We start from the raw sequence: 19,784 nt of genomic DNA on the forward strand, positions 1-19,784 counted from the left end.
GCAGCAGCATCTATGGAGCGAAGGAAATAGGCAACGTTTCGGGCCGAAACTCTTCTTCAGACTGATGGGGGGTTGCGGGGAGAAGGAAGGAAAAGGAGGAGGAGGAGGAGCCCGAGGGCTGAGGGATGGGAGGAGACAGCCCGAGGGCTGAGGAAGGGGAGGAGACAGCAAGGGCTAACAAAATTGGGAGAATTCAATGTTCATGCCCGCAGGATGCAGATGTTTAGGAAGGAACTGCCTATGTTAATCATTTATCTTTTAAGAGAACTTTCTAGCAGTAACATTTCTCATTATTCTTGCAACCTACAAGACAAAGATGCAGGATCTTTCCTGATTTTACTTCGGAGTCACGTGAGTGACTACGTGAAAAACCCCGCTTACGACGCATGCGTGTCATATCGCTACACGCATTGCAACGAGTCACAGCAGGGGGAACAACGTTCCCCTAGTCGAGAATTTGAAAGTCGGGAGCAGCAGGTAAGAGACTCTGCGTTCCTTCCACTTACCTTTTAGGTGGAGACATGGACCGGATCCATGAAGGCTGCGGAAAACTGGCAGGGGAGAACCGCGGAGTGCGGGCAGCCGGCAGCAGCAGCAACGGCACGCGAAACCTCCGGAGAGGAAACAGCTGTGCCCGACTTCGCTCCCGCACCGGCAAAATTCACTTCTCGGCCGGGCGGGAAGCGAAGCAAAAGACGTCCCATATGCCAGTCTCAAGCGAGTCTGGCTTGGAGCAGTCGCTAGCAGCCAGTGCCTAGATTACCGGGGGAACAGCGGTGGACCTACATGGAGCAGCCGGAAGCGGCCAGGAAACGTTCGCATAAGGGCCGGTGCAGCCGGCTGCGAGACGAGGACAGTCCGCAAACCAGTGCCCGTGAGTACCGGGGACGGGAAGAGCGGGCATATGGGAGAGAGCAGCAGACTGCGGACCGGCTGCAGGAATGGGTGCAGCCGAGAACGTCTAGTGCCAGTGAGCACAAAGACCGTTTGGTGCAGTTGCTGGAGGAGCTCCTCCATGGTGGCAGTCCCAGAAATATGGAGGCTAGCCACAGTGGGCAAGAGGTAAGTCCCACAGCGGTACCCCGTGTGGGGCCGCAAGATATCTCTTACTCCTCGGAGGAGAGTGGGCAGGACCAAATTTGGTCAGACCCTGACCAAGGCACAGGTTTACATAACCCTGAAGGAGGGGAGAAAGGAAAACTGCTTGATATGGTGGCCGAGTTTTTTCAACCAAAGCAAACTGGGGCAGATTTGGATTCTAGGATGGCAGCCAGTATAAATTATATGTCTGACCATCAGTTACAAACACAAACCTTTACAGAGACTCTGGCTAGACATCTGCCCCCAGGGAATTGTAATTCTCTACAAGTACCCAGCGTGAACCAATGTATATGGAAGCATATGGGGAAGGCCACCCGAACACACGACTTGAAAATCCAGAAAGCCTTAAAAAGGGCTTACAGCGGGGATCACAGCCTTTGCCCGCACCCTGGAGAAAACAGAATTAACAAAGGATCACCAGGACGCTTTAGCTTTGTTCTGTAATGTCCAATTTGAGCTGAATAGCATGAGGAAGAGTGCTATTCAGCCAGCATTAGACCCGAAGTTCGCGGTGATTTGCAAACAGAGAGCCCTCAAACCTCCAACCCTATTGTTTGGAAAAGATTTATTTAAACAGGTTAAAGAGCTTGATGAGGATTCAAAGACATTGGGGCTCATTAAGGCTAGTGCAAAGTCTTACTTTGGGCAAAGATACCAACCATATGGACCACCTAGAAGAGGGGCGTTTAGCGGTGGCAGTGCTAAACCCAGATACAACCCGCAGCAGCCTTTTTTAGCGTATGGCCAGGGACGACCACCCTGGAAGATGCGGGAGCCTCAACCTCCAACACAACCTCTAAAAACAGAGCCCCCCTTTACAAAGAAACCAAGGAAATAATTCAAAAACCACCAGTAACCATGGAGGTAGGTGGGTCTGGTTCTCTTATAATAAAGGGGAGCACGAGAGTTGGAGGGAGGCTGCAATATTATACGAAAGAATGGAATAAGATCACAAGAGACTCATATATTCTAAACAGTATTCAGGGTTATCTGATAGAATTTATTCATTAAAATAACCTTCCAGTGCAACATACACCAGAAGGCACTTCGTACTCACGGAAGCCGAACAATCTATAGCTCACATCAAGCTGCAAAGATTGCATACAATAGGCGTAGTTGAGCCTACAATACATGAGCCATTAGAATTTGTACCTAACATATTTATTAAAAATAAAAAAGATGGGGGTTGCCGGATAATCATTGATCTGTCAACCCTAAACACATTTGTTCAATATGTTCATTTAAGATGGATACCTTTATCACTGCTAAGAATTAGTGTCAACAGGGTGCTATATGGCAAGCATTCACTTAAAAGATGCTTACTATACAGTACCCATTAGAGGTGAACACAGACGGTATTTGAAATTTAACTGGATGGGGTCAACATAACCATAGGATATGGCATATCTAGACGACATTTTCATTGTTGGCAAAACTTATGGATTGGTTGGGGAGCCACTAATTCCGTTTCTAGCTGTGGAGGGAGATGGAAGACACAGGAGGCAGTTTTACTTAACACACGTGGTATAAATTACCTAGAGATGTTAGGGGCTTTTTATGGCCTTAAGTCATTGCTCAGGCATTGAGCACCAGCATGTTCGGTTACAAATTGATAATACCACTGTGGTGGCATATATAAATTATATGGGTGGAAATATATCGACATCTTGTGATGAATTGGCAAATTCAATTTGGCTATGGTGTATCCAAAGATATATTTGGATATCGGCTACATACCTACCAGGGAAACTAAATTCAGTGGCAGACACCAGGTCACGTAAATTTAAGGAAAACACGGAATGGATGTTGAATAAAAAGGTATTTGCTGAAATTACAGCAAAATATGGTACACCAGATATTGATCTTTTTGCGTCCAGGTTGAATCACCAACTACCAAGGTATGTGTCATGGGAACCAGACCATGGGGCAGAAGCAACAGATGCATTCTCTCTGCATTGGGGGAAATGTTTTTTTATGCATTTCCTCCTTTTCTGCCTCATCAATCGGGTACTAAGGAAAATTCATTAAGATTTGGCATCTGGGATTCTCATAGTACCCGATTGGCCTACTCAACCATGGTTCTCGGTTATACAGGGAATGGTATTAGAACCATGTACCATGATGAGGCATAGCCCTAATTTACTAATTCATCCAGTAACACAGGGTAGTCACCCATGCCATAATAGTATGAATTTGTTGATTTGTAGAGTCTGAAAGACCCACTACTTGGCATGGGACTGTCAGACAGAACTATGAATATGATCATATCAGCTCAAAGACTGTCTACAAAAAAGCAGTACTTAGGACACATCAAAAAATGGGGGAAGTACTGCTTTGATAACAACCTTGATCAAAGAGCCAAGGACATTCCGGCTGTATTGGAATTTTTGACAAGCCTGCATTGTGATGAAGGATTAGGCTACAGTACCATCAATAGTGCCAGAAGTGCTCTTTCCAATTATTTATCACTAGGAACGGAGCGGCACTCAGTGGGAACGCACCCCCTGGTAACTAAATTCATGAGGGGCATATTTAATGCGAAACCCCCTAAAACCAGGTACTCCCGAATCTGGGATGTGGGTGTCGTTTTGACCATGCTGAGAAGCTGGTCGCCTACTACAGCATTATCACTTGAAAAACTCACTATGAAGATGGTTATGCTGATGGCGTTGGTTACTGCACAACGAGTCCAGTCATTACACAAACTGAGGCTGGACTGCTTGATGATCTGCCCTGAAAAACTGGTGTTTGTCATTAATGATCTCATAAAACAAAATAGACCGGGGTCATCGGGGCAAGTAATAGAATTTATGGCGTACCCGAATGACGAACGCCTGTGTATAGTCATACATATCCTACTATACATGGAATGAATTTCGTTCAGACTTCAGTCTGAATGACAATAAAGGAAACCCTGTAACCCCTGTAACCCTGTAATACACAAAAATTATTCGAGGGCAGGAAATGGCTCTGCTGATTTCATACAAGAAACCACACAAAAGGGTGACGACCCAGACTATCTCAAGGTGGCTGGAAAATGTCTTAAAGATGGCGGGGATAGACACTAATGTTTTTAAATCTCACTCCACCAGGGCTGCAACAACATCCGCAGCAAAAAATCTGGAGGTGCCAACAGACCAAATCCTCAGGATGGCAGGATGGTCATCTGAGAAGACATTTCAGAGGTTTTATAACAAACCAGTTTTGGATCTATCATCGTTTTCAGAAAGACTCTTACGTTCAATAATATAATTTGCCCAAAAAACCAATGGGCTATGATTTCAATTTAATAAATTTATTTTTTCGTAACATCATACAGTTTTGTATGGAGGTGTTTAAAAATTGTTAACAATACTTCTCCCAATAATCAAGGCAGACGTGAAGCATGGACTCGTTCCACGGCATGAGGTCACAGAGCTTTAAAATCTTCACGTAGTCACTCACGTGACTCCGAAGTAAAATAGTAAGATTAAACGAGAACTTACCAGTTTGAAGTTTGATCTGTATTTTATGAGGAGGAACGTTGAGGGAATACGTGCCCTCCGCTCCCACCCTCCTATGATCATATCATAAACTGGTATCTCTTTCATAATCTTACTATGTTAGGTCATTATAGGATATCTGTGACCTCACACCGCTGCTTTGAAGAATGACACGCATGCGTCGTAAGCGGGGTTCTTCACGTATTCCCTCAACGTTACTCCTCATAAAATACAGATCAAACTTCAAACTGGTAAGTTCTCATTTAATCTTACTATTATGGAGCACAGGTCAAGAGTGTTTTATTGTCAAATGTCCCGAAATGGAACAATTAAATTCTTACTTGCAGCAGTACGACAGGAATGTTACCATAGCACTCAGTAGATAACATAATAATCAATAAATAAAATAATACAATATGGTTCAATGGATATTTATTGCAGGGCTGCCAACTCTCACGCATTGAGTGTGAGACTCACGCATTTCGACAAATTCTCACTCTCACGCTGATCACAAATTTCTCACGCCTTGTGATCAACGAGAATTTCAAAACTCATATCAACTGCATGGGCCGCGGGTGTTGGAGAGCCGGGGCTGAGGGAGGGATGGAAGCAGAAGCAGCGGCGGGGACAGATGCGGACGGGGAGCCGGGGCTGGCGAGAGTTTGCCGGGCTGGTGAGTCGCTCGCTGCAGCTCCGGCTATGGAGCAGCCTCAGTGCAAGAGTCCTAGGCCGTCGGAGGCATCAGAAGCGTTGCGCCGCTGCCGTTAGTTTCTGTGCCGAATTCGCCCTGGTGACCGGCATGGATCAGGCAGCGTCTCTGGAGAGAATGAATGGGTGACGTTTCTGCCCATGACTCTTCTAAGGATCTTGACCCGAAATCCTTAGAAGGGTCTCAACCCAAAATGTCACCCACTCCTTCTCTCCAGAGATGCTGCCTGTCCCGCTGAGTTGCTCCAGCATTTTGTGCCTCTCTTTGGTTTAAACCAGCATCTGCAGTTTGGTTTAAACCAGCATCTGCACTGTTTGTAACTCCAGCAATCTTGAAGATAGGCGCAAAAGGCTGGTGTAACTCAACGGGTCAGACAGCATCTCTGGAGAAAAATAAATGATGACGTTTCGGGTCGAGACTCTTCTTCAGACTGAAGAATGCTCTCAACCCAAAATGTCCCCTATTCATTTCTCCAGCAATGCTGTCTGGCCCGCTGAGTTACTCCAGCTTTTTGTGTCTATCTTCGGTTTAAACCAGCATCTGCAGTTCCTTCCTAAACATTCCAACAATCTTGATTTTGTCCGCAAATTTACTGACCAACCCATCTATAATGACGTCCAAGTCATTTACATATGTATATATATCACAAACAGCGAAGATCCCAGCACAGATCCTTGCAGAACTCCATTGGTCACAGACCTCCAGTCAAAATGATGACCTTCCACCACAACCTCTGTCTTCTATGAGTAAGCCAGTCCTGAATGCAAACGACCAAGTCACTGTGAATGCCATGCATCTTAATCTTCTGGATCAGCTTACCATGGAGAACTTTTTCAAATGTTCTACTAATTTCATGATGACAACATTCACCATGTTACCCTCAGCAATCACCTTAGTCACGTCTCAACATACTCGATCCATTTAGTAAGACGTGAACTGCTTACAAAGTCATGCTGACTGTCGCAATTTAGCCCATTCCCTTCCAAATGAAAGTAAATCCTAAACAGAAAAATCCCTCCAATATCTTCCCTACCACTGACGTGGGGTTCACCGGCTTAAAATTCCCTGGATTTTCTTTACATTCCTGAATCAAAGGAACAACATTGGCTATTCCCCAATTCCCTGTGGCCAGAGAAAATGTTTTTGTTTTAATTTCAGCTATCTGCTGTTTTGAATTGAAACATCAAGGCATGATATTCCAGGTATTAACAGCCAGACCTCTCGCTTTTTGCACTCGGGACCTGCACGCTTCCCATCTTTTGGTCTGTGTGGCTAACTAGTTTCTTGTGTAATTCCCCTTGACTTTCACATGACTGGGTCACAATAAAGAAGACACACTTGACAAGGCCTGAACCTATCTGATCTCCCGGTTGCCAAACACTTTAATTCTCCTTCCCATTCCCACACGGATCTTTCTGTCCTGGGTCTCCTCCATTGTCAGAGTGAGGCTAAACACAAATTGGAGGAACAGCATCTCATATTTTGCTTGGACAGCTTACAGTGGTGTGAATATTGATTTCGTTAACTTCAGGTAACCCTGGCATTCCCTCTCTCTCGATCCCTCCCCCACCCAAGTCGCACCAGGTTCTCCTTTTCACCCAACAAACAGCTAACAATGGCCCGTTTCCTTTATCATCACTACTTTTTTGCATATCTTTCATTCATTGTTCTTTATCTCTCTACATCATCCTCTCTATCTCTCGTTTCCCTTATCCCTAACCAGTCTGTAGAAGGGACTCAAACCGAAACGTCACCCATTCCCTCTCTCCAGAGATGCTGCCTGTCCCGCTGAGTTACTCCAGCTTTTTGTGTCTATCTTCGGTTTAAACCAGCATCTGCATTTCTTTCCTCCACACACTTGACATTGCCATTACTGCCCCATATTGCTCTCATAGACGTACCTTGAGCAAAATGTGTCATTTCCATAGCACTGGCAATCCTGCTCACATTTTTAAAAGGTCTTGAGTATTTAAAGATATGGCCTACATATGCTCATCAGCTGACCTGCACACTAATCTATCTCTTAGTATCAGGAACATTTCAAAATTACAGTTCGTCTCTCTAATTCAATATATTTGCTGATTCTCTTTCTAGCATTGAAATATTTCACTTGGTCATGAGTTAAAGTGCACCTTTGTTTTTTTTTAACCACTTAATTAAATCGGAATGAACTGTACTATGTGGTGCCAAGTTTGGGGGGCAAAGAGAGGGTAGATTTAGATGTAGGTTTATTATTATCATTTGTATCAAAATCGAGTGAAAAGCTTTGTTTTGCATGCAAACCAAACAGGTCAAATATACCATACAGTTCACTTGTACAATTAGTTCAAACTCCAGTACCAATTAAGCAAAGGGGAAAATACAAAATGCAGGATATAGTTCTCAGCATTGAAATGAATCAGTTCCTTAGACAATATCCAATGTCCTCAATGGGATAGAGATAAATTGAACAGTACTCTGGCTTATTGAAGGACTGTTCAGAAGCCTAATGACGGACGAACAGCATGGTGGCGCTGCAGTAGAGTTACTGCCTTATATCACTTGCAGAGACCCAGGTTCGATCCCGTCGATGGGTGCTGTTTGTACGGAGTTTGTACTTTTTCCCCCTGACCGCGTGTTTCTCCTCGAGATCTTCGGTTTTCCTCCCACACTCCAAAGATGTACAGGTATGTAGGTAAATTGGGTTGTAATAAGTGTAAAAATTGCCCTTAATGTGTGTTAATGTGCAGGGATCGCTGGTCGGTGGGGAATCGGTGGGCCGATGCTGTATCTGTAAACTAAACTAAAGGGGAGAAGCTGTTCCTGTGTCTGGTACTTGTAGATCAAACAGTAGTGCTGATTTTACTTCGGAGTCACGTGAGTGACTACGTGAAGAAGGGCCGTCCGTCTGCGTGCGCGTCATTACGTCTGAACGCAACACGCACGACGGACTGGCAGGCATTGAGCCTCCCAGGCCGTCGGGATGAGCAGGTAAGGAAAGTTGAATCACTTACCTGCGTTCTTTCGGGCTTGAAGTTTTTTTTCAGAGCCCAGATGTCGAAGAGACGGCCCGCGGGGATGTCGGCTGCCGAAGACCGCAGCCTTCCAAATAGCGGGCGACGGTCTTGTTCCCGACATTAGTGCCGACAGCAGACTCGGCAGGAGACTTTGCGCGGGAGCAGGAGCTCCATGGTTGTCCTGCGGGACGTAATACCACCCGCAAGTCTAAACTAACCCGTTGACTCAGATGAGTCCGGGGAAGAGGGATACCCTCCCTCAACGGAGAGCGTCTGAGGACGACTTCTCCCACATAGAGCAACTTATGGAGAAGTTGCTCCAACAATGATCTGCTCCAAAGGAGGGAGCAGCATCAGCGGGAGCCTTGCTTCCCGACATTAGCGCCGACAGCAGAATCGGCAGGAGACTTTGCGCGGGAGCAGGAGCTCCGTGGTTGCCCTGCGGGACATAATGCCACCCGCAAGTCTAAACAAACCCGTTGACTCAGATGAGTCCGGGGAAGAGGGAGACCCTCCCTCAACGGAGAGCGTCTGAGGACGACTTCTCCCACATGGAGCAACTTATGGAGAAGTTGCTCCAACAATAATCTGCTCCAAGGGAGGGAGCAGTATCAGCACGGCCTACAGCAGTGCCGGTGCCGGGAGCCTCGCACACGGGGCAGCCCAATGTCTTCCCCATTGGAGGGGGAACTACATGTGGAAGAAAGGAAGTAAGTAAGTAAGTTTTACTTATATTGCACTGTTTAAGTCAACACCAAAATGCTTTACATAAAAGGAATAATAAGCTTCCATACAAACAAACAGAAAAAAGTACTTCTGCAATCATCCAGGTTCCACTGGGAGCTTCCCTGGATGGAATCTAGCTCTTAACAGCCCGGGTATTATGGAGAACCCGCAGGCAGCAGCACCTGTTTTCAGGGCTGCACAAATGTCTCCTGCTCTAAGGAGAGGAGCATTCATGGTCCTTTTCAGTCTGACCAAAGCTAGAATCTCACTTAGGTCCACTGGAAGGGCCATGTCAGCACAGGTATCCTCAGGGGCCTGCGGCAGCACCTGTTTTCAGGGCTGCCTATGAACCTCACTCTCAGTGGAGGGGAGTGTGAGTGATCAGTAGGTAACTGATCTCTAATTTAAAGTATGAACATACTGAAGCACATGCATATGGCCTCAAGAGCCAGCAGTTGGCAGAATATCCGCACAACGATAAGCAAATCATCAGTAGGCGACAACACACCCCACACCTCCATAGGGGGTAAGCGGTTCACTGAATCCGGTAGTAGCTTGAAAGCTGGGCACGGAAATATGATCAGAGTCGTCTTTCAAGGCAGACTCAAAATAATGGCCAGAATTGTCCTACAAGGCAGGCTCAGTATGATGAGGTTTCAGACCAGACCCAAGCAGAGGTCGGGAGAAACATAGAATCCACACTCCTTACCGGTCCTACTCCCAATCAAGGAGAGAAAAGGAATCCGCATCAGGGGCCTTTGGGCTTACCACAAGGCCACCGGTAGCCATGGAGGTAGGTGGGTCTGGGTTTACTGAAACAAGGGATTGTGGAGCAGTTACATGTTGGTAATTTACTCTTGTGTTCTTGTTCAAAATGACAATAACAAGAAATTTCAGAACAGGGTTTTTAAAACCAGATAATAACGTGATAATTTTACTGCACAACATACACAGGTTCCAAGCAGACTTGGAACTCGGACTGGAATTGTCTTCGAGGCAGGCCCAGTATTTTTGGGCAGGATTGCCATTCAGGACATGTGACAGATGGAGGATGTCACTTCATACAGGTGTAACTCATTTGTGCAGTATAGACTTTTAGAAACAGTAATTTTGTTACGGTTTAACTACTGTTTTATAGGAGCTTCCTATAAAATGGTCACATGGCATGCATCGACCTCAAAGATGCATACTATTCGGTGTCTATTCACTAAGAACAGGAGATATTTGAAGTTTAACTGGATGGTATGGATCTGCCAAATGGGTTGACATCAGCTCCTAGACCATTGACTAAACTACGGAAACCAATTCTGGGCCTACAAAGGTCTCAAAACCACATAGTAATGGCATATTTGGACAATTTCATTTTGGAGTCACCAAGAATTGGCAGAAGCATCAGTCAAAGCAAACCAAAACCCTGTTTGATAGAATTGGTTACCTCATCCATCCAGTTAAATCAAAATTGACACCTACAAGGGTAATTGATTACCTAGAATTTACTATCAAAAACAGTAAATATTAATCAAGCCTGCTATGACCTGATAGTCAAATACTAGCCATCTATCAGGCAAACAGCGAGTGTAATTGGCAAATAGTAGCCGCTATTCCAGCAGTACGTCACGGGCCTTTGCATTACCAGAATTATAACGAGCAAAGGAACGAACACTCAGATTCCATGCAGGCAAAATTGGCAAAACTATGGATTGCCAGCAGAGACCATTGTTGAATAACAACGGTGGATAACGAACGTGAGAAAGCTCAAAGTAAATTTGCTTGAAAGCCATCGAGGGTTCTTCAGACCTATGCTAGCGGCTAAGGATGGGGAGCCACTAACACAGTCTAGAACTGTGGGGGCAGATGGAATGAGCAGGAGTCTGTAATTCCCCAACACATGGAATCAAATACCCAGAATTGTTGGGGGCACAATTTGGACTCAAGAGGTTCTGTAGCAATATGCAACCGGTGCTTGTTCAAATTCAGATTGATAACACCACTGCGGTGGCACATATCCACTAACAAGGGTGGTGTAAAATCTGTATCTTACGACAGATTGTCGAACCTCATTTGGCACTGGTGTATCAAGAGGAATATTTGGGAAATCTACGAGGTAGATATAACACGGTGACAGATGCTGGATCACGGATGTTTAATAACAACATAGAATGGATGTTGAATCGGGCAGTATTTAACGAAATAACTACACGATTTGGCATACCAGATTTTGATCTATTTGCATCTAGACTAAACCATCAGTTACCCAGATATGTGTCCTGCAAGCAGGATCCAGGAGCAAAGGCAGTGGATGCTTTCTCCCTCAATTGGGGAGGATTGTTTATGCATGCTTTCCGCAAATTTGTCTCACAAACCAATGCTTGACAAAATCAAGCAAGACTAAGCCACAGGCATATTGGTAGTGCCAGATTGGCCTACTCAAGCCTGGTCCCCAAAGATTTTTGGAACTATAGTCCAGCCAGTTATGGCTGTACCCAAGAGCAGGGACCTCCTAGTGAACCCAGTTACAGGGAGTAATCATCCACTACACGAACGTATTAACTTGTTGGTCTGCAGATTCTGAGGAGGCCTTTTCAAGGCATAGGACTGTCCGAACAAATACAACACAGTTCGGATAACAGATGTCTTGGAGTTTCCTATCAACTCAGTACTATAACTATAAACAAAGTTATAGTGCAATCAATAGTGCCAGAGGCGCACTTTCCTCCTATCTGATGCTGCAAGCATGGGCACGGGTCGATAGGAAATTCATGAAGAGAATTTACAATCTAATACACTAAGACCAAGGTACACGGACACATGGGATGTGAGCGTGGTACTAACCCTACTTTGACAGTGGGGACCGCCTATAACTAACCCTGAAGGTGGTATGCTGACAAAGAGTCCAGACACTGCAAAAGCTACGGTTGGACCACATGACCACCAATATGAACAACACAACATTCGTAATCAGGAACCTGATATAAACATAGCAGGCCAGGAATGCCAGGGATGGAGATCCAGTTCTTGGCATATCCAGAGGACCTACGGTTGTGTGTGTGGTAACATACTAACACCTCTATCTGAGAGTTAGGGAGAACTGCAGAGGCTCAGAACAGACCAGAAGGTGTCAACACAAACCATCTCCAGATGGTCAAAGGGGGTAATGGCGGTAACAGAGTGAACGTTCATATGGTTAAATCTCACTCCACCAGGGCTGCATCTACGTCGGCAGCAAGAGCAATGGACGTGCCTCTTGACAAACATCCTAGTGGCTGCAGGATGGACGAATGAAATAACGGTCCACCGGTTTTATAACAAACCTATTAACGGACTGGGGGTGTTTGCACGTACCATTTTAAGTTCTGTCCCTTAGTTTACCCCCAAGGTTGGGAGGGGAAACTAGTTTTTTTTTAAACTTTTCTTTCATTTAAAGCATCAGTGTCCTTGCTTAACTACGTAATGTCTGAATGCTTTAATGACTACACGCATCCATGGTCAATCCATTCAGTGTGTGACGCCTGGATTCGTAACCGGCGTAAAATCACAGCTTTGAAATCTTCACGTAGTCACTCACGTGACTCCGAAGTAAAATAGTAAGATTAAACGAGAACTTACCGGTTTGAAGTTTGATCTTGATTTTATAAGGAGTTACGATGAGCGATTACGTGCCCACCGCTCCCACCCTCATACTATCAAGGTCACATGGAAGTTCTAGTTTCTTCAATCTTACTATTCTCAGGTCTTCTTTTTATCTGTGATTTAACACCGCTGCTTTGAAGATTGACGCGCACGCAGACGGACGGCCCTTCTTCATGTAATCGCTCATCGTAACTCCTCATAAAATCAAGATCAAACTTCAAACTGGTAAGTTCTCGTTTAATCTTACTATTTGATCCATGTCAGGTTTTGCTACTGATGACCTGATCCATAATCCATGTCAGGTTTTACTGAACATATGTCAGGTTTTCCACACCACCACCACCTTTTGGCATGCAGGCAGCCCGCTGTTTTTTAGATTTAACTTCCGATTCGGAGCCTACCGTACTCATCTGGACGGCCTCTGCATGTGTACAAATTAAAGTACTTGTTATGATATATAATGGCTCTGTATCATAAGTACTTTTCACAGTACTCACTTTCTGTGCCTTCTGCCGGAGAGGAGCATGGAGAAGAAGGAATGACCGGGCTAGGACAAGTCTTTGATTATGTTGGCTGCTTTTCCGAGGCAGCGTGAAATGTAGATGGAGTGAATGGTGGGAGGTCTGGTCTGTGTAATGGACTGGGCTACATCTAGAACTTCCTGCAATAATTTACGGTCTTGAGACCGAGCTATTCCCTAACCAGGCTGTGACATAACCCGGCAGTATGCTTTCTATGGTGCATCTGTAAAAGCTTGTAAGAGTCACTGGAAACATGCCGAATTTCCTCTGCAATCTCAGGAAGCAGAGGCGTTGGTGTGACCTCTTGGCAAACACATCAATGTGGTCAATCCACAAAAGATCATTGGTTATCTTAACACTAAGGAACTTGAAGCTCTTCACCAATATCACCTCCACACCATTGATGCTGATTAGAACATGTACTCTACCATGCTCCCTGAAGTCAGTAACTAACTCCTTCATCTTGCTGACATTAAGGGAGAGACCATGTCACTAAGTCACTAAGACCATGACTTGGACTCACATCGTTGGGTGCGGGGAGCCGACATCCCCCCGATGCGGGTGCTTGATCGCCCAGACGCGGAGGGCCCAAACGCCGCCGGCTACAGGATTCAAGATCGTCCATCAATGGAAGGCTCGAGGCCCCCGACCGTGAGAGAAAAAAGAAGGGAAGAGATTGAACTTTTTTTTCGCCTTCCATCACCAGTGAGGAATGTGGAGAAGTCACTGTGGTGGATGTTTACGTTAACATGTATTTTGTGTGTTCCGTTGCTTTTTATTTGTATGACTGACTTGGCAAATGAAATTCCTTATATGTTGCAAAACATACTTGGCTCATAAAGTATTGTTGTAATGTATTGTATTCCTGTACTCTATCTCATTATTGATCGTGATTCGATCCACCACCTTTCTTCCAGTGTGGAAATGTCAAAGACATAGCTTTACGACAAAGTTTAGAGGAGATATTATTTTTTTTTTACAGATAGTGGTGGGAAGCTGGAACACACTACCAGGAGTGGTGGTGGAAGCAGATACAATAGTCGCGTTTGAGGCTTTTAGATAGGCAGTGGTTATGCAGGAAATGGAGGAATGTGAACCATGTTCAGGCATATGAAGAAGGGTCTCAACCCAAAACATCACCCATTCCTTCCATCCGGAGATATTGCCTGTCCCGCTGAGTTACTCCAGCATTTTGTGTCTACCTTCGGTTTAAACCAGCATCTGCAGTTCTGTGTGCTGAAGCAAAGCAAGAATGTCATTGTCCTATCAGGGACACAGGACAATAAACTCACTTGAACTTGAACTTGAACACATGTCATCATTCTTTCTGCTTGGCCAGGAGCTATTCCATTACACATCATTGGGAACCGTTTTTACGTTATAGGGTTTGACTGCTGAAGGTTATTTAAGATGCTATTCATTTACTATGAATTGATTTTGGATACAGATTGATACAGATGATGTTCATTTAGCTTGGCATCATGTTCAGCACAGATATTGCGTGTCAAAGGGCCTGTTCCTGTGCTGAACTGTTCTATGTTCTAAGTCAGTTCAAATACAAACTCACTTCCACACATAGTGTGACTTGCTTCTTTTTAAAAACAGCTCAGGAGAACAGACTCACAGAGTTTAAGGCAAGTGTGACTTTGAACAGAGAACTGGAAGTCGGGGGGGGAGAGAAGCTGGCTGTCGATGTCTGGCAACAGGTTATGAGTCAATTCTGTTCTGAAGGAATAAAATAGCACAGAACAGGTGCGTTTTTTTTTTAAACGAATTGAATGAATTAATGAAGTGTTTAATTAATGCACACTAAGGATGACAGGACAAGCGGTGGGTCACAGCTGCGGCGTATGGGAACAGCTGGATACCTGGGTGAACCAGAGCAAACATCAGGAAAGGGAAAGTTACTGGATACTTTGTGCCAGGAAGTTGTCACAGTTTTTAACGAGGGGGTCTTCTGATGCAGGAGTGTGTCGGCACCGGGAATGATCAATCAGCTTTTCCGGCCATCAAATGAATTTGAGGTTCTTTCATCTTGTTGGGATGAGATTGGGAACAATAGGATAGATGAGAAATGCCATGAGAAAGGATTGTCCGAAGAAGGGTCTCGACCCAAAACGCCACCCATTCCTTCTATCCAGAGAGCTGCCTGTCCCGCTGAGTTACTCCAGCATTATTTGTCCACCCTCATGTCTATGGAACTGATGTATTACAATGCTGAGAATTATATTCTGTACTCTGTATCTTCCCATTAGCTCGAGTTGGACTTTGTTGTATTTATGTATGGTATTATCCGATCTGAATAGAGAGCATGCAAAACAAAGCTGTTCACTGTACCTCAGTGTACATGACAATAGTAAATCTAAACCAATTGAGAGACAGCATAGACTGAATAAGAATCCTTTCCTTTCTAAGGAAGCATGAGAATATTGAACGGTACATGAGGACAGGTCCGGGGGGAGTTCCCCCCACCATGTAATCCCGTTCTACCTGCTGATCAGATAGTCGGCGACTAAACCATCTCCCCCACCTGGTTTGCCAGGTGAGGAGGGGGCTATGGACCCCCAGCAGGACCAAAAACAAGACCTGTCAAAGGGCGGATGAGCTCCTAGCGAGCCAACGGCCATCCACACTTCAGTAGAAGTTGCGATCACTGTCGTACATAGCATTGTAAGGAATGATGATTCAGATTCAGATTCAACTTTAATTGTCATTGTCCGTGTACAGTACAGAGACAACGAAATGCATTTAGCATCTCCCTGGAAGAGCGACATAGCATATGATTTGAATAAATATTTACATTAGCATATATACAGACATAGTGTTTTTCCTGTGGGAGGAGTGTCCGGGGGGGGGGGGTGATTGGCAGTCACCGAAGCACACACACCAATATCCTATACTTCCAGCGGCGGAAGTCCGCAGGAACTAGAGGACAGAGATGTGTGGTGCGTCCGTCACCGTTCCCATTGGAAACCGGCACCACTGCGTCGTTAACGTTTTCAACGATGATGAATGACATGACACTTATGAAGGAAAGGAAGGTCAGGGAAGTTGCAGAAGTGGCTCTGTTAGTGAAAAAGATGGATGGCATAAGTTTAGTAAACCAGGAGGTAGAAACAGGGAAATGAGAAGCAGTAAAGGGGTGAAGACCCTGTGGGAGTGGTATACTGGCCTCTTTAAAGAAAACACATGGTAGAACAGCGTGTGAAGGTAAGCAAATAATGGGAGTTTGACCAAAAGGAATGTAAAGGGACTTTGGACTGCATACACACTGTACAAATGAGATGGGCAAAGAACATGTAAAAGAGGAGTTCATGAAGCCTTTTTGTGATACTTTCTCAGAACAGCATGTCACCCAGAGAGTAGACACAAAATGCTGGAGCGGTGTAACTCAGCGGGACATACAGATTCAGATTCACATCCACATTTATTGTCACATGCACTAATTAAGGTACAGTGATATTTGCGTTACCATGCAGCCGTACAATTAAATGAACACAACACAATTAAAAGGAATGATAGATCTTAACATAAACATCCACCAGTGATCATTGCGATGGAAAGCAATAATGTTCAGTCTTCCTCCTTTTGTTCACCCGTGTTTGGGGCCTTGACCCTCCGCAGGCGCCGCTACGGACGGCCCGATTGTACAGGCCCTCTCATCGGGATGATCGAAGCTCTGACGTCGGGATGGATGGAACACAATTTTGTTTCTTGATTCTTGATTCTTGGAATGCCCGAATCGGCCACTTTCTTACCGGAGACCGCGGCTTCTCAATGTTATAGGCCGGCCAGCGGTCGGAGCTCTTCTCCGGCGATCCCCGGCAAGGGATCCCTGGCTCTGGGATGGTAAAGTCCGCTCCGCGCCGGCTGCTAAGAGCTCCGCAGACCGTGGCTTCACGATGTTAAAGTCAGCAGGCCGGCGGTCAGAGCCTTTCTTCTGGCTCCACGATGGAAGTCCGCACCGCGCTGCGGCTGAAGCTCTGGGCCGGTCTCCGGGAAAGGCCGCATCAATCCAAGTTATTAGGCCGCAAGAGAGGGCGAAAATATGACTAGGAGAAAAGTCGCATCTCCACCGAGGTAAGTGACTGGAAACGGTTTCCCCATTTTCTCCCCCCCCCCGCATAAAAACATACCGAGAAACATTAATACATACATTTAGACAAACTAACAAAACTGACTGCCAAACTGCTGGCGAGGCTGCTGCGTGCGGTGCCACCCGATGATGATGCAGCATCTCTGGAGAAAAGGAATAGGTGATGTTTCGGGTCGAGACCCTTCTTCAGACTGCGAATGTCACGCAGAGAGCTGTGAATCTGTGGAATTCTCTGCCACAGAAGGCAGTGGAGTCCAATTCACTGGATGTTTTCAAGAGAGAGTTAAATTTAGCTCTGAGGGCAAACGGAATCAAGGGATACGGGGGAAAAAGCAGGAACGGGGTACTGATTTTCGATGATCAGCCATGATCATATTGAATGGGCCGAATAGCCTACTCCTGCACCTATTTTCTATGCTTCTATGAATCAACCAGAGAGTAGGCTACACTCTGCAATGAATTTGGATTAATTAATGACCCTGCAGGCAACAGTGATCGTAACATGATTGAATATTTCAATTAGTTTGTGGGAGAGTTAAATAAGTCCATGAATAGAATTTTAAACTTAGAAAAGGTTAACTATGAGGACAGAAAAGAAGAGCCAGCTAAACTGAACTGGAAAATTGGATTAAGTGGTCCATCAATGAAGTGGCAGTGGCTGATAATTTAAAGAGATCTTTCCAAATACATAGAATAGATACAATCCAACTGGAACAAAATTCCAAGGTGAGGACCTGCCGTCAAGAGTTAACTAAAAAAGTTAAAAGTAGTATCAGAGTCCGAGATACAACATATAATTGTGCAAAGATGGACGGTTGGATAGAAGATTGGTCAGAATATTAAAATATCAGTTTAGTTTATTGTCACTTGTAATGAGGTAGAGTGAAAAGCTTTTGTTCCGTGCTAACCAGTGTGCGGAAAGACAATACATGATTGCAATCGAGCAAATTACAGTGTATAGATACATGATAAGGGATTAACGTTTAGTGCAACGTAAAGCCAGCACAGTCCGATCAAGGATAGTCTGAGGGTCATCAAAGAGGTAGACAGTAGTTCAGCACTGCTCTTTAACTGTGGTAGGATGATTCAGTTGCCTGATAACAGCTGGGAAGAAACTGTCCCTCAATCTGGAGGTGTGTGTTTTCACACTTTTATACCTATTGCCTGATGGGAGAGGGGAGAAGAGGGAGTGGCCAGGGTGCGACTCGTCCTTGGTTGTGCTGCTGGCCTTGCCGAGGCAGCGTGAGGTATAAATAGAGTCAATGGAAGGGAGGTTGGTTTGCGTGATGGTCTGTGCTGCGTCCACAGTTCGTTGCAATTTCCTGCGGTCTTGGATGGAGCTGTTCCCAAACCAAGATGTGATGCATCCTGATAAAATGCGTTCTGTGGCGCATCTGTAGAAGTTGGTGAGAGTTGTAGGAGGCATGCCAAACTTACTACGCCTTCTAAGGAAGTAGAGGCATTGGCTATGAAAGAATAAAATTAATAAGGAAGAAAAGCTTTGGGCACAAAATAATGTTCCTAGAAACTATAAAAATAAATTGCAAGACTATATATAAGAAAATAATTAACAAAGTGAACATTAATCCTATAGAATTAATGTTGGAAAACAATGAGACAACATCAGTCCTCACTTTAAAACATATAAGTAACATTCCAGCTGTAAATCAGAAAGCAAGGTAGTATGAGGAACTCAGGAAAATTACAATCCTAAGGAAGTGATATCCAGCAAATCATTGAGGTGCAGGCTGACCATCTTAAAATCTTCAGAGTAACTCCTATATTCAAAAACCAATCAATGCAGAAAACAGAAAATTATGGATTATTCAACTTTAACATCTAACCTAGGGAATAGGTTAGAAGCTAAGATTGGCAGGCCACGTAAAAATAATCAAGGTCAAAATATACTTTTGTACATGATGAAGTAAGATGTACCATGGCTAAAGGTGAACCAGAGGATGCACAATTGTTGCATTTCTAGATCAGGTGTAATATCAAGGGTTGTTGCAAAATAGAAGCTCACGGAGCAGAAGACATACTGGCACGGATTGGCTGGTTAACAGGGAACAGGGTAGACATGTGTCTTTGTGTAGGAAGGAACTGCAGATGCTGGTTTACACCAATATGGGCACAAAATGCTGGAGTAACTCAGCGGGACAGGCAGCATCTCCGGAGAGAAGGAATGGGTGACGTTTCGGGTCGAGACCCTTCTTCAGACTAAAAGTCATGGGAAAAGGAAACGAGAGATGTACACGATGATGTGGAGAGATAAAGAACAATGAATGAAAGATACACAAAGTAATGATGATAAAGGAAACACTGACTCTCAGTCTGAAGAAGGGTTCCAAACTGAAACATCGCCCGTTCCTTCGCTCCAGAGATGCTGCCTGTCCCTACTCCAGCATTTAAATGTGTCTTTGTTGGCTGGCAAGATGTGGGAAGTGCCACAGCAAACAGTGCGAGGAGTCACAACTTTATACAATTATATAAATGACGAATGAATGCACCAAAAAGATGGTTACT

The 19,784-nt window shown here is 44.9% G+C and overlaps 1 long non-coding RNA gene across 1 annotated transcript; it reads left to right on the forward strand.

Annotated features, from left to right (window-relative positions):
* The first annotated feature begins 636 nt into the window (after window positions 1–636).
* LOC116971916 lies at window positions 637–19,427 on the forward strand. The gene is made up of 3 exons (XR_004411657.1): window positions 637–750; window positions 5,634–5,646; window positions 19,414–19,427. It is a non-coding gene; the product is annotated as an uncharacterized LOC116971916 (long non-coding RNA).
* Window positions 19,428–19,784: the final 357 nt, after the last annotated feature.

The sequence above is a fragment of the Amblyraja radiata genome, chromosome 1 (genome assembly GCF_010909765.2).
Source record: "Amblyraja radiata isolate CabotCenter1 chromosome 1, sAmbRad1.1.pri, whole genome shotgun sequence".
Classification (NCBI taxonomy): Eukaryota; Metazoa; Chordata; class Chondrichthyes; order Rajiformes; family Rajidae; genus Amblyraja; species Amblyraja radiata.